Below are 12143 nucleotides of genomic sequence, written 5' to 3' on the forward strand. Positions count from 1 at the left end.
AAAGAAATCAGTGAAATTAATAATGCGAAAATACTGATGATAACAAATATTCGGTAATAGTTAGTAAATCTAGGAGGAGGAGGAGGAAAACAGTATTTTTGTTAAGTGGGTTTCTGGGAGATAAACGATTAATAAAGCCAATGGCAAAAAGACAAATATTTTTGATTAAATAAGAGTGTCGATTTTAATCAAACAAAATTATGGCATTAATAAGTTTTGATGTAAATTTTTGAAAAATTGCGGTTGGTTATAGACTAATGTGCTCGCAGCCTCTAAGAGCTACCAGGATTTTTGAGTTGGCGATCAAATGCCAATTTATAATCAGATTACTTAATCTAAAAATTAATCGATTCTGATGTCAATCCCCTTTGATGTTTTAGAGAACAGTATTAAACTTTCTAGTGTTATTATAAAAAACAACAGAAAACGTCACTTTTTGTTAACGAAATAATGCATGTGCAATATAAAAAAGAAGAACACAAAAAATTACCAAAAAATTAAAATTTAAACCATATATTTTGAGTTTTGATGTTTCTTTTTTTTTGAACTAATCAAGTATTAAAACATTTTACTGTTTATTTTTATAAATAACTATATTCACTTTTTACATCAGCTGTTCACACTTTTGCATTTTGTGTTTAAGTTTAATCCACCTTAATTTTGTTTGCGCTTAAGCTAGCAAACAAAATTACCTAAATTAACACCTTTCGAGTTATTATATAGATGCTTTTATATGGAATTAATGAAGTGACGACGGTACACATTATGCAGCAAAAATCTTCCATAACAACAGCCAATTGTTTTTGTAATAAGTAATGCTACTAACTAACTAAAGAGTGTGGTAGTTATGTACTTAGTTTAAGCCTTGTTTTAACTCAAACGATAAAAATCCTTTTTTGTGTAAACTAATATTTACTATTTGCAAGCAATAGTAGTGAGTACAAAACTGCCTACTTGTAAGCGAGTGTAGTAAGTACTTGCACGTCATCCCTTTGTTAAAGTAATGACTTCAAATGCAATTGTTTAAGTAAAAATTTAGCATTTAAACCCTTTACTTCTCCATGTAAGTTTCAACTGAGTAATTATCTTACAAATAACTACCCAGTAAAATCTTTACTTACCTACTAAGGAAAAAATTTAATTATTTCAACAATGTGGTGTCATTAGAGGCATTCCCTGCTCGCTTATAAATAGGGAGTTAGAGAAGTACTTGCAATTTCCTTTACAAAGAAGTTGTTTATTAGTTTGTTAGTCAAATGTTCTACTCACTGTACCTCTTTTATTGCGCGTCAAATAATGTTCACAAACAAAATGCCAAAGCCAAAATGTACTCCAATATCTGATTATAAGAAAGCTATTACTAGAGTATTTCTAAATAATCTAGATGGTAAGTAGTATTCTTTGAGAATTAATGGCTATGGAAGTACAACCCATTACCGAGTTTTTACTGGGTACTTACTTTTAGGTGAATAACTACTTATTTTTGTTCGACTATGATCAAAAAATAAGTGATTACAAAAGTGCTTACCTGAATTTTACTGATTTAAAACAGTCTTTTAATGTTTATTAGTCTATTTTCTTACTCAATGCTTTAGTAACAAGTCGCTTTATTATTCTATCTGAAATGGTTTTTATAACTTAATATTTCTTTAAAAAAATTTTATAATATCGATTAGGGTTAGAACTACCCAGCAAAATCTGTGTAATGCCTTTCAATTGTAATAACTTACCTAACAACATACTTTTCAATGACTACTACATATGTTCTGGATTACATAGAAGTAGTCTAATAAGGTGTTACTATTAATGTGTTTTATAAATACTTTCTATTTCATTAGTCATCTTGCTAGTGAAGATACAGATGCTGTATACGTCTATTCTTGTGATTTACAATGACTATTTTTTCTAATTACTTGTAATCGTTTGTGGTAAGTACTTTCCTCCAAATGACATCACTGTGTTAAAATAATGACTTAAAATGCTATTGTGTATGTACATTTTAGCAATTTAATTATTTGCATGGTAATGAAAGCTTTTACTGGGTACTCATTAATTCATTATTAGACATACGCTACAGAAAATTGGCTCCAAAACCCGAAAAGAAAATTAAAATTGTTTTTGATAACTAACACATCTTGCTAAGTAATGTATGAAATAACTACATCATCTGCAATAGTCATTAACAAAACAAAAACAACTAGTTACGAAACTAGTCCCGATATTTCTCTGATAATTTATATTACTGTGATAACTTTCTTATTTGTTTAATATTGTTTACAAAAAACAAATCTACACTAAAAACTTAAAGTAAACTCGGGCATTCGAAATATTACTGCAGTGATGATTAGCAATAAAAATGAAAGTAAAAGTTAATTTCAAACCTTTCTAAGTAGTTAAATAAAAAATTGATGTATACCAATATTTTTAATTATTCTACAAATAATTATTATTTGTAGTTAAATTCAATAATGTGTTTTTATTTACACCCACATTACAGTATTCGTTTGACATTTTTTTTGGTATAAACAATTTTTTATGTATTCTTGTCAAGTATTTTAACAAAATTTCACTTTCATTTTTAAACAAACAAAAAAAAACTTACCTTTAACTTGTTAGTTTTTGTTGGTCCAAAAAAAGTTAATCCACTTGGAAAACAGCAATTTTGTTGTTGTTTTCTTAAAACGAATTGAAATGCATAAAAAATTTTACTATATGTATAATTGCATGTGTTTTTTGATGTTGTTTTTATGATTTAACTTTTGGGGTTTTATTTTTTTTTTTTAATTTAAATTTTGAACACGACTGAACTGTTTCTTTTTTGAGTAAAAGAAATTTTTGCATAAACTTTTGTTTAGTGGCTGGCGGTTTTAAAATAAAAACAAGTTACGCCTGATGCTGCAAATATTGGTGATGAAGATGTTGAGGTCATAAACACAATACAAAAGTTAGTGAAACTGGTAAGGACCACAAGACATGGTTTACTTTGTATTGGTGACGTTGTTACTGTTGTCGTCTGCCGGTGAAAGGAGCAAATTTCACTGAAAAATTAAGCAACACACACAAAAGAAACTAAAGTACTTGTTGGTTTTTTGTTATTTCGAAAGATTTCATTTATTTTTTGTTTAATAACCTTTGCTTTTAATTCACTTTGAGGTTTGTTTTTGTTGCAAAATTTTATAGATTTAATATATTTATTATTTTTTTATTTTTATTCATTATAAAACTATTTATTTATTTATATTTTAACGATTTAAAGTTCATTGAAACTATTTAGTTGCGTTGTGCCAACAAAAAAATGCTATAAAAATTTTATCAAATCAAATTTGTAGTTAAAGTAATTTCACGGTTAAAATTTCTTATTAAAGATGCCAACAGCAACAAACAATTTTTACTTTTATTTTGCCAAGATACTTTCAAAAACAATAGCAACAAATGAACGTCATTCAGTAAGTTTCTTTAATAAAAATATTAGTGTAAATGAGTCAAAGCAGCAGCTAACATATCGACTTAATGCTGCTGTTCAGTTAGAAAAACACACAATTTCAACTTAAAATGGGTAGAGTGAGAGCGAAGTGATAAATTTAAAAAGAATTTTAAACACCACACAGATTTTTATATGAATTTCGCTTAAAACAAAATCACTTTAATATTTTACAAAAAATAATTCTACGTTAAATTTTTTTTTCTTCTGTAACAAGTTTAAAACTAAACGCACTTCCACAAAATTTCCGTTTTGTACGATGACAATCTACCGCTTACAACAACCGTCTTAAGTAAAATACATTTCTTAACTGTTTTAGCCACAAATCTAGAGAAAGCCAGGTTTTTTGTAATCAAACCAACACAAACAAACACATAGCTCCATCAAACATAGACTTAAAGTAACGTCACGTAAAGAAAGTTTACGTTAACAAAAAGTAAAACCTTTATTAAACAAAAATTAAGAGACTTTAAACTTCAACTTAAGAGAATTAAGCTACATGTTAAGTCTCTCTTTGGACCGGTTTCAAGCTATTTTGTAAAGTTTTTGAAAAAAAAACTATTAACAACAAATACCGACTGCATTTTATGGCACTTGTTGCTGTTTGACATTGTCGTTTGTTCGTCTTAACTTGGCTTTTAGACAGTGTCAATGTGTGACATTGTTAGATTGTTTATTTTTTAAACACAATTCCACTTAATGTTTCTCTTTTTTATTTTATTATTTTTTTTTTTTAATTAAAAGAGTTTGTGTAATAACTAATTAAATGTTATAATTAAATTTTCAACAAATACAATATTATGTAATGTTATTAAATTATTAAAACATTATTTACTCTTATTAAAATTATTATAATGAAAGATTAGATAAAACACAATTATTATCGTTTTGTTATGCGAATGTTACATTTTTATTGACTCTATCATATTACTGCGGAACAAAAAGTAATACAGCAAACACTTTTGTTAATTTTTATTTTTTATTAATTTAATTTTGTTTATATTTTTAAAATTTTGCGAAAAAATACAAATTTTATTATGTTATGTGGTACAAAAAACTATGATATGTTTCTGAAGATCTAAAATTGTAATATTTTCTGATCTATAAACGATCAGTAATTTGAAGTGATTAGAAATAGGGTACCATTTTTTGCGACAATAGTATCATTTGTCCGATTCACAATCGGTGTTATATGGTTGTATAGTAGTATGTCGCAATATTATTGTTTATTATTTCAAAAAATTTTATTTTAATTTTTTTTTATAGCATATAACATCGCTTGTCAAATACTAGTGCCATTTAGCTGGAAACATGTAATAATAATGTTGTATTTTATTGTTTCCAGTGTGTGTTTAATGACAACGTTTGTATTTTTACAACATCAATTAAATAGGTTTTTTTTGATTTGAGTCTCAAAGATATCTGTGTCTTCAACCTACAAACGACTACAAAAGCATCGAAAGCGTGTTGTTAAAAGGGGTTTTTGGTACAGGTGAAGCCTATTGAATATGTCTGAAATCAGTCCATGACCCCGCCGATTTTGCTAATGATCATAGTCATATTTGACTTCTAAATCTTCAAAATAAATGATATCCAGCAAAGCTCGAACCACGAACCCCCTGTTTGTTTAATAAATGCTCTAGATACTAGACAATTGGCCTATAACAAATCCAAATTGCTTTGTTCTTTACCAGTAATAACCTATTCAGCTAAATTAAATAATGTGACTAATAATGAACACTCATTACCAAGTTATGTATGAAATAACTGCTGACCATTACCAAAAATTTTAGATTTTTTTGCTGTGAAGCTACTTTTAGAAAAATTGTATTTCATAAACAGTTATCAGAAAAAGTTTTATTTTAAAAATTTCACTTGATATGGAATATTATCAATTGATACATTTCATATGAATATCAAAGTATTACACAGAGAAAAGAGATTCGTTGTGATAACAGATTTTTTTTCAATCGCATTCAGCCGCTTCTCACAACCATACCCTAATTCGATTGTAATTATTGAAAAAAAATGTACTAATAACCCTCCGTCATGCGCATGTAGCTGGCCAGATATTTTACGAATTTAACTGTGATTTTAATATATTTCTAATTTGGTTAGGGGTTTGAGTCTCCAGGTACCCTCTACAAATATTGTTAGATATCGTAATATTGTTACTAAAATGGCATATTTTTCATATAAATGTACTGAAATACATAGTGATCTCGCCATATACATGCGCTACGTACGTGACTATCGGAACATGTGCATGACGGAGGGTTAATGAATAAGGATTTTACTTTTCAGTCTGTTCAACATTTCCAAAGCTAAATTATTAAAAATTATAGAAAAAAATCTTTAAGATGTTTGTAATGAGTATTGTAGTTAATGTAGTTATTTCATACATTCCTTGGTAATGAGTGGTCGTTATCAATAACATTAAAATTTTTTTGAAAGGTTTTTTAGTCAATTATATGTTTAATAAGCAATTAATTAGTTTATTTAACCCTAGTCGTATTAAAAATTATTTTAAATATTTTATATTGATTTTTACATAAAAAAGAAGTAGTATTTACTCCATGGAAGTACTAAAAAATACCTAAATAAGTAATGAATTTAACACAGGCTTGTCATAGAAGAGATCCTTTTATTTGATTCCAAATTCACCACTTCTGAATTCATTTCAGAAAGTAATTTGTATGTTCTTTTTTTGGAAGTTATTATGAAGTAAAATTGTATTATAGAATACAACTAATATGAATCAAATAACATTATTTTAAATAGATATAAATTATTTCCAAAATAAAATTGGTTTAATTCAAACAATTTTTGTACAAATATACCTTCGATTGGAATCTTTTCGCTTTTTTAGAAGTCAATAAATATTACTTCCACAGAAGGTAAAATTTTTATATTTTTGAAGTACTTTTATTTACTTACTAGCTGACCCGACAGACGTTGTCCTGTCCATATTAGAAAAAATGTTTGTGTTCGATTTGTGAATTTATGAGAAGCTGTTTGAATTATGAAAAAATAGTAAAAAGAGACAAACAACGTAATTTTAAATGATAATTTTTATTTATGTAGGTTTGAGGTGCGTTTATTACATTTGATTTGAAAATATGTACAATATATGGTGTTATATTTACATTTTGATTGAAAGATCGATGTTCAGGAACCAATTAAAATAAAGAAATACTTTTTTTCTGTTGCTTTGCAGTGATATCGTAGTTTCCTTCATTGCAATGCTTTATGGTACACGACATTTTTAGTTTTGTTGCCTGGCGCGTAAATAAATAATGCTGATGGTGTTCCGACACGGGAACAGGCGACATACAATTGACCATGCGAGAAGCATGGATTTTCAAGGTTAATGCCGCAAACACGCAATGACAACCCGACGATTTAATAAAAGTGGGCGAATAAGTGGGAGTATCAGTGGGAGTGGACAATTTTTCTTTCTGTAAGTAACTTTTGTAAACTATCGAGAACATTTTAAAAAAGACAAACGTTCCAAGATTTTATATAAATCGAAAAAAGTGGGCGTAAAAGTGGGCGTGGTAAATTTTTCTTTCAGTTAAAACTTAAATTAGATTACTACGATCATTTAAATAAAAGATTAGCCATATCGGTGCAGCCGTTTTCCGATTTTAGATAAATTGAAAAAAGTGGGCGTGGTCAATTTTTCTTTCCGTAAAAACCTAAGTTGGACTATGACGAACATTTCAGTAAAAAAATTGTCCAAATCGGTCTAGCCGTTCTCAACTGATGCAATTACCAACGACACAAATGTAACTAGTGCTTTTTAAATTATAAACTCTTTTTATTTTCTTTAACTTATCCATAAACATTTAACAAAGGTTTGTAGAACAATTTTTTATGAAAGTTTGATTTATAGACGTTTGATAAAAATTTATGAATTAGACCCTATATTTATTTTTGTAGACTTTAATAACCAATTTATTGGTATTGAATATCAAATTTAGTTCCTTTAACTGTAATTGATTTTTAAATAATTTTTTCATTTGATAATTGCTTGCAGTAATCAATATTTTAATTTTTTAATATTTTTCGGTTTGACTAGTACATACGTATTTGATGTTCTTATGTTTTAATACTAAATAAAAGTCGTCTGCATTAACTAAATTCACAAATGTATTTAATAACTGATACAATTCAGTTCAAGTAGATTATAACTATGTGTTTTTTTGTACTGAATATAGGTTCTATTTTAAATAAAAAAAATCAAAATTTCATGCTTCATTTTTCTGTTCCATTTTAATAACCCATACCTTAGGCATAACAAAATTTTCATGTTTAGTACTAAGTATGTATTCCAAAGGTTGTCATACATTTTGTTTTCACAAACTTTTTGTTTAAAAAAAAACCAAAGTGAAGGAACTCTTATTGCTAAAATTTTTAATGTTAAACATAAATTTACTATTTAGCAATAAATCATATAAATCTGACCTGCAGCTAAATTAGCTTGTATCTATAGATGAACTGATCCTATATGTATGAGATTGTAAACCAGTATTATGTATTAGAGTATTCAATTGATTAATCGCCGATCGGTTAATCGATTAATTTATGACGATTAATTATTTATTTCTACAACATTTGTACAATTCACAATAAAGTTGTATATTGTATCTACTATAGTGTGGTAACAGTGATTGTGAATAGATCTTTGCAGCAAGTCATAAGTTTATGTTCTCAATGAAAAAAACAATCAAAACTAACAATGTCAAAAGTTAAAAAATAAAAAATTAATAAACTAATTAAACAAGCAAAATGTTATCCAGCAATAGTGATTTACTATTTAATTGGAATATATGAATTCTAGAACTTGTTAAAAATTTTTAAAAACATAAATAATATAGTTTTAATTAATTTAACTCATTTAATTACATAGAAAAGATTTTATATTATATTATTTAAAAGGATTTCACATTAAAAGAAATAACTTCTAATATTTCAGAAAATATTTAATTAAAAAATTTGGATAGAATTAAATTCAAAGTAGTGAAAAATTGTAATATTGTTTATAAAAATATGAAAAATATTATAAGTTGCCTTTTATTCGATTAAACTAATAATTTAGAATTATCCGATTATTAACCGGCTAACAAAAAATCTCAAAAAATTATTTATTTAATAAACAGAAAAAATTTTATTAGTTCTACAACTAGTTCTAGAACACATGATTTTAGCCTGAACTCGATTTTTGTTCGAAATTGTCACCTTCGGAACTGGTTCTGAGAAAGCATTATGGAGTCGACACTCGTTCTTTAGAACGCTTTTGGAACTAGTTCTTTAATCAATTATTTTTGTTTGAATTTGTCAACCTCGGAACTAGTTCCAGGGAAGCTAAAGAGAACATATAAACAAATATTTCTTTTTTAGCGTTTTTGTTTGAAATTATTAAGATTAGGAGCTATTTTTAGAATCCGTTGAGGAATTTTTTCTATTGAACTAATGTTATTTACAAAACTTACATTCATATACATTTCTTACGTAAAATTTAAAATAATTCTTTCTCACCTCTAATCTTTTAAAATATATTTTGTAAAGATATACGTTACATTTGAACGCGTTTTCTATTTCGATAAAAATAAGTTTATACATTTTTAATTTTTTTGACATTTTTTTCAATTGATTCCAAGAAGTTGTTTCGGAACAAGTATGCGTTCCATTGAACTAGTGCAGTAGTAATGTATTACTAGTTTCAAAGAACTAGTTCCTTGAAAACTATTTAGAAGTATTTAAGAACCACAACAATATTCTAAAGAACGGGTTCCAGAAGTAATGGCGACACTACTAGTTCCATGGCTGTTGTTTAAGAATCTTAAGTGGTTCTGTTTATACTCGTTCTAGAACTAGTAGTTTTTAGAACAAGTTCTAAAATTTTTCCTGGGAACATTTAAATTCAAAATAGTTATAATCAAATTTATATAAAATTTTAAATCAATATTATTGTCAATGAAACAGTTGCATAAAGAAAACTAACAACCATCTTTAAAATAACTTTCTGGAGTGCAATACGAATGAACAGTTAAAATGTGCAATAAATTTAAAATAACATACCTTTCGCAGACAAATTGCAGTTTAAATTGACAACATTTGTTTAGACGTGTGTTAAAAGTATGGAGTATATAAAACCGTTTTACTGAAAGCATATATGACTTGTATGTTTTATTTTTCTTACCATCTGTTGGAAAATTGTCGAATGTACTTGAAGTAAAATAACTAAAATCCGAGATGGAAAACTGAAGTTTTACTACAGTTTTATAGAATTCCAGGTTTTTCCAGTGTGCCCTAAAAACAATATAAATAAATACCTTCTTTGTGATTTAGATTTCTAGCTTCAATAGTTTTCAGTATAAAGTGTTTTTTTGTGTTTTGTTTATATGGTAGATACCACGTCATGTCAAAGGATTTGTATTCAAATGCATGTTTTTAGTCAGTAACTCAAAATAACTTTCAACAATTTTTCTATTAGAATCAGAATTAGCTACAAAATGGCATCGATTTGTTGTTGCACATTTTTGGATGTTTTGTTATAAATTTATATATTGCATATTTTGCTTTAAATTGCATATATTTTGCATATTTCCAGCATTTTTATTGCATATATTTTAATTTTTCTAAAACAAATTGTTTTGTTTTTTCTGTTTTTATATTTTTAAAACAATTTTCGTATTTACATTTTTTAAAGAAATATCAACAAATTCCGATTTAACAATAAAATACTAAGTTCTATGAAATGCAATTTTACAGCTTTTTTTATTTTTAAACCACAATAGTGCGTAAGGTATTTTGTGTTTGTGCTGCTAATAGTAACGTTCGAAATATTGGTCTTTGAAGTATCGGTTCAGTTCAGTATCAATTTCTGAGTCTGTCCATATGTGTCTCCATATAAAAAGATTACTCGATGAAATTTTGTTCTTACATCTCTCTCACGTTCATAATTAACATAAATACACATTTCACTTTTTTTACATTTTTAGTGAATATTTTTCCATTTTATGGTGCATATTATAAGCGCATATTTTTACTCTTTTACTTCATGAAAATCCTTTTAAATTCTACATAAATAACTTTGAAGTCTAGAAGTCTTAGAAAATTGTGGAGATAAACGAATTTCTGTAATTAATTCATATGGGAGGTGTCACGGGACCTACTAATAGTCCGCTATTTATTATTCAAATGTCCGGTATGTTAGTGTTTAGAGATCTAGTCCGGTAAACCGGAGTTGGTGGGTTCGATTCCCACATGAGGTACTGGTTAAGGAGCGCACACCATTATTTGACGCTAAATAAAATAGTTAAGCAGTGGGACTTCTGTTGTTTAACGAACCAAAGTCCCAGGTTCGCATTCTCGCTGCTGGCTCTTTTTATATTAAAAAACAAAACAACTTACTAAACAACTACTTTGTAAGAAAAATTGCACAAATTACTTATTTTACTCCCTATTTGTAAGTAAGAGTGGAAGAAATAATGAATTAAAATGCTATCAAAGGAGTAATGAATTAGCTTTTTAACTCATTACTTTTAAATGTAAGTTTTCTTATGTAAAAAATAGTACATTTTTATTCATTAAAGTAGACAGGATATTATGGATTTTTGCTGACATTTCGAATATATTAAAAACAAATGATTTTTTTCAAAAAGTAAAGAGATAAGTGCAAAAAATATTGAAATTGTTATAACGTATTTTATGGCATTTTTAACTGATCTTTTTCCTTTTTTTATTCACCATACAAAACTATACATCTCTGATAAAGATACAATTGGAAAAATGTGTCATCATTGTACACTGACAGAGTAATACGAGTATTTTTAAATTTAAATAAAGCAAATTGAATTAGATTGAAACGAATGAATGGGTTGAGGAGTAAGTCACTAGGTTGGCTGGTTGGTTGAATATGCTCATATATGTGTTTAGCATTTTTTTCACGGTTGACGTAGTAAATATTCTGTAGATGTCAGGCACTTTGGATACCCTTACTGCATTTATACAGGCATGCTTCATTTATGCACTTTTTTTATTTGTATATGGAACATTGTTTTTACATCAATATTGTGTTGTACGCGCCATATACGAGTTCATATCTGAAATTCTCAATACTTACAATCAAATGTATTTGAGCATTGAATGGGTTTCCACATGAACTTATATATATTTGTTTAATTCCCAATCGATGTTGTAGCTTTGTATGCGTTGTATGTCAGCAGCTGCTACAATAGACATAACAATGTTGTTGGTATTTTCTATGCAAAAACAAAAATAAAATTTTATTAAAAACTGTTTATTTATTAGTTTAAAATGTGGAATAATGAAAATAATAGAATTTCAAATAAAAAAAAAATAATTTGGTTTATTTTGCTCGTTTAATTAGTTTAATATTCTTTGGTTTTTTTACTTTTGCCATTGTTTGTTTTGAATGTTATATGACTTGCTACAAAAACCTGTTCACAATCACTGATACTACAATTTAGTAGATACAATATACAACTTGATTGTGAATTGAACAATTGTTATTGTATACACATTAGGGTGATATAATACGAGAAGTTTTTTCTTCAGTCATTATAGTGCAAAAACCTTTCCCAGTCCATATCCTTGCTCTTCGATCGTATAAATATCGTAAATCAATCAATGA

General features: G+C 27.2%; 2 protein-coding genes across 3 annotated transcripts in view; one reads left to right on the forward strand and one right to left on the reverse strand.

The window, feature by feature from the left end:
* The window catches only part of LOC111684218, a 56614-nt gene extending 52836 nt beyond the window's left edge, over positions 1 to 3778 (reverse strand). For both annotated transcript variants that reach the window (XM_046950363.1, XM_046950362.1), the window contains exon 1: positions 2603 to 3778. The gene's annotated coding sequence lies outside the window, so the exon portion shown is untranslated. The remainder of the gene's footprint in view (positions 1 to 2602) is intronic.
* The window catches only part of LOC111677556 (golgin subfamily A member 7), a 141287-nt gene that overhangs the window by 23081 nt on the left and 106063 nt on the right, over positions 1 to 12143 (forward strand). The gene's annotated exons all lie outside the window — the stretch shown is intronic.

This window comes from Lucilia cuprina, chromosome 4 (assembly GCF_022045245.1).
Source record: "Lucilia cuprina isolate Lc7/37 chromosome 4, ASM2204524v1, whole genome shotgun sequence".
NCBI lineage: Eukaryota > Metazoa > Arthropoda > Insecta > Diptera > Calliphoridae > Lucilia > Lucilia cuprina.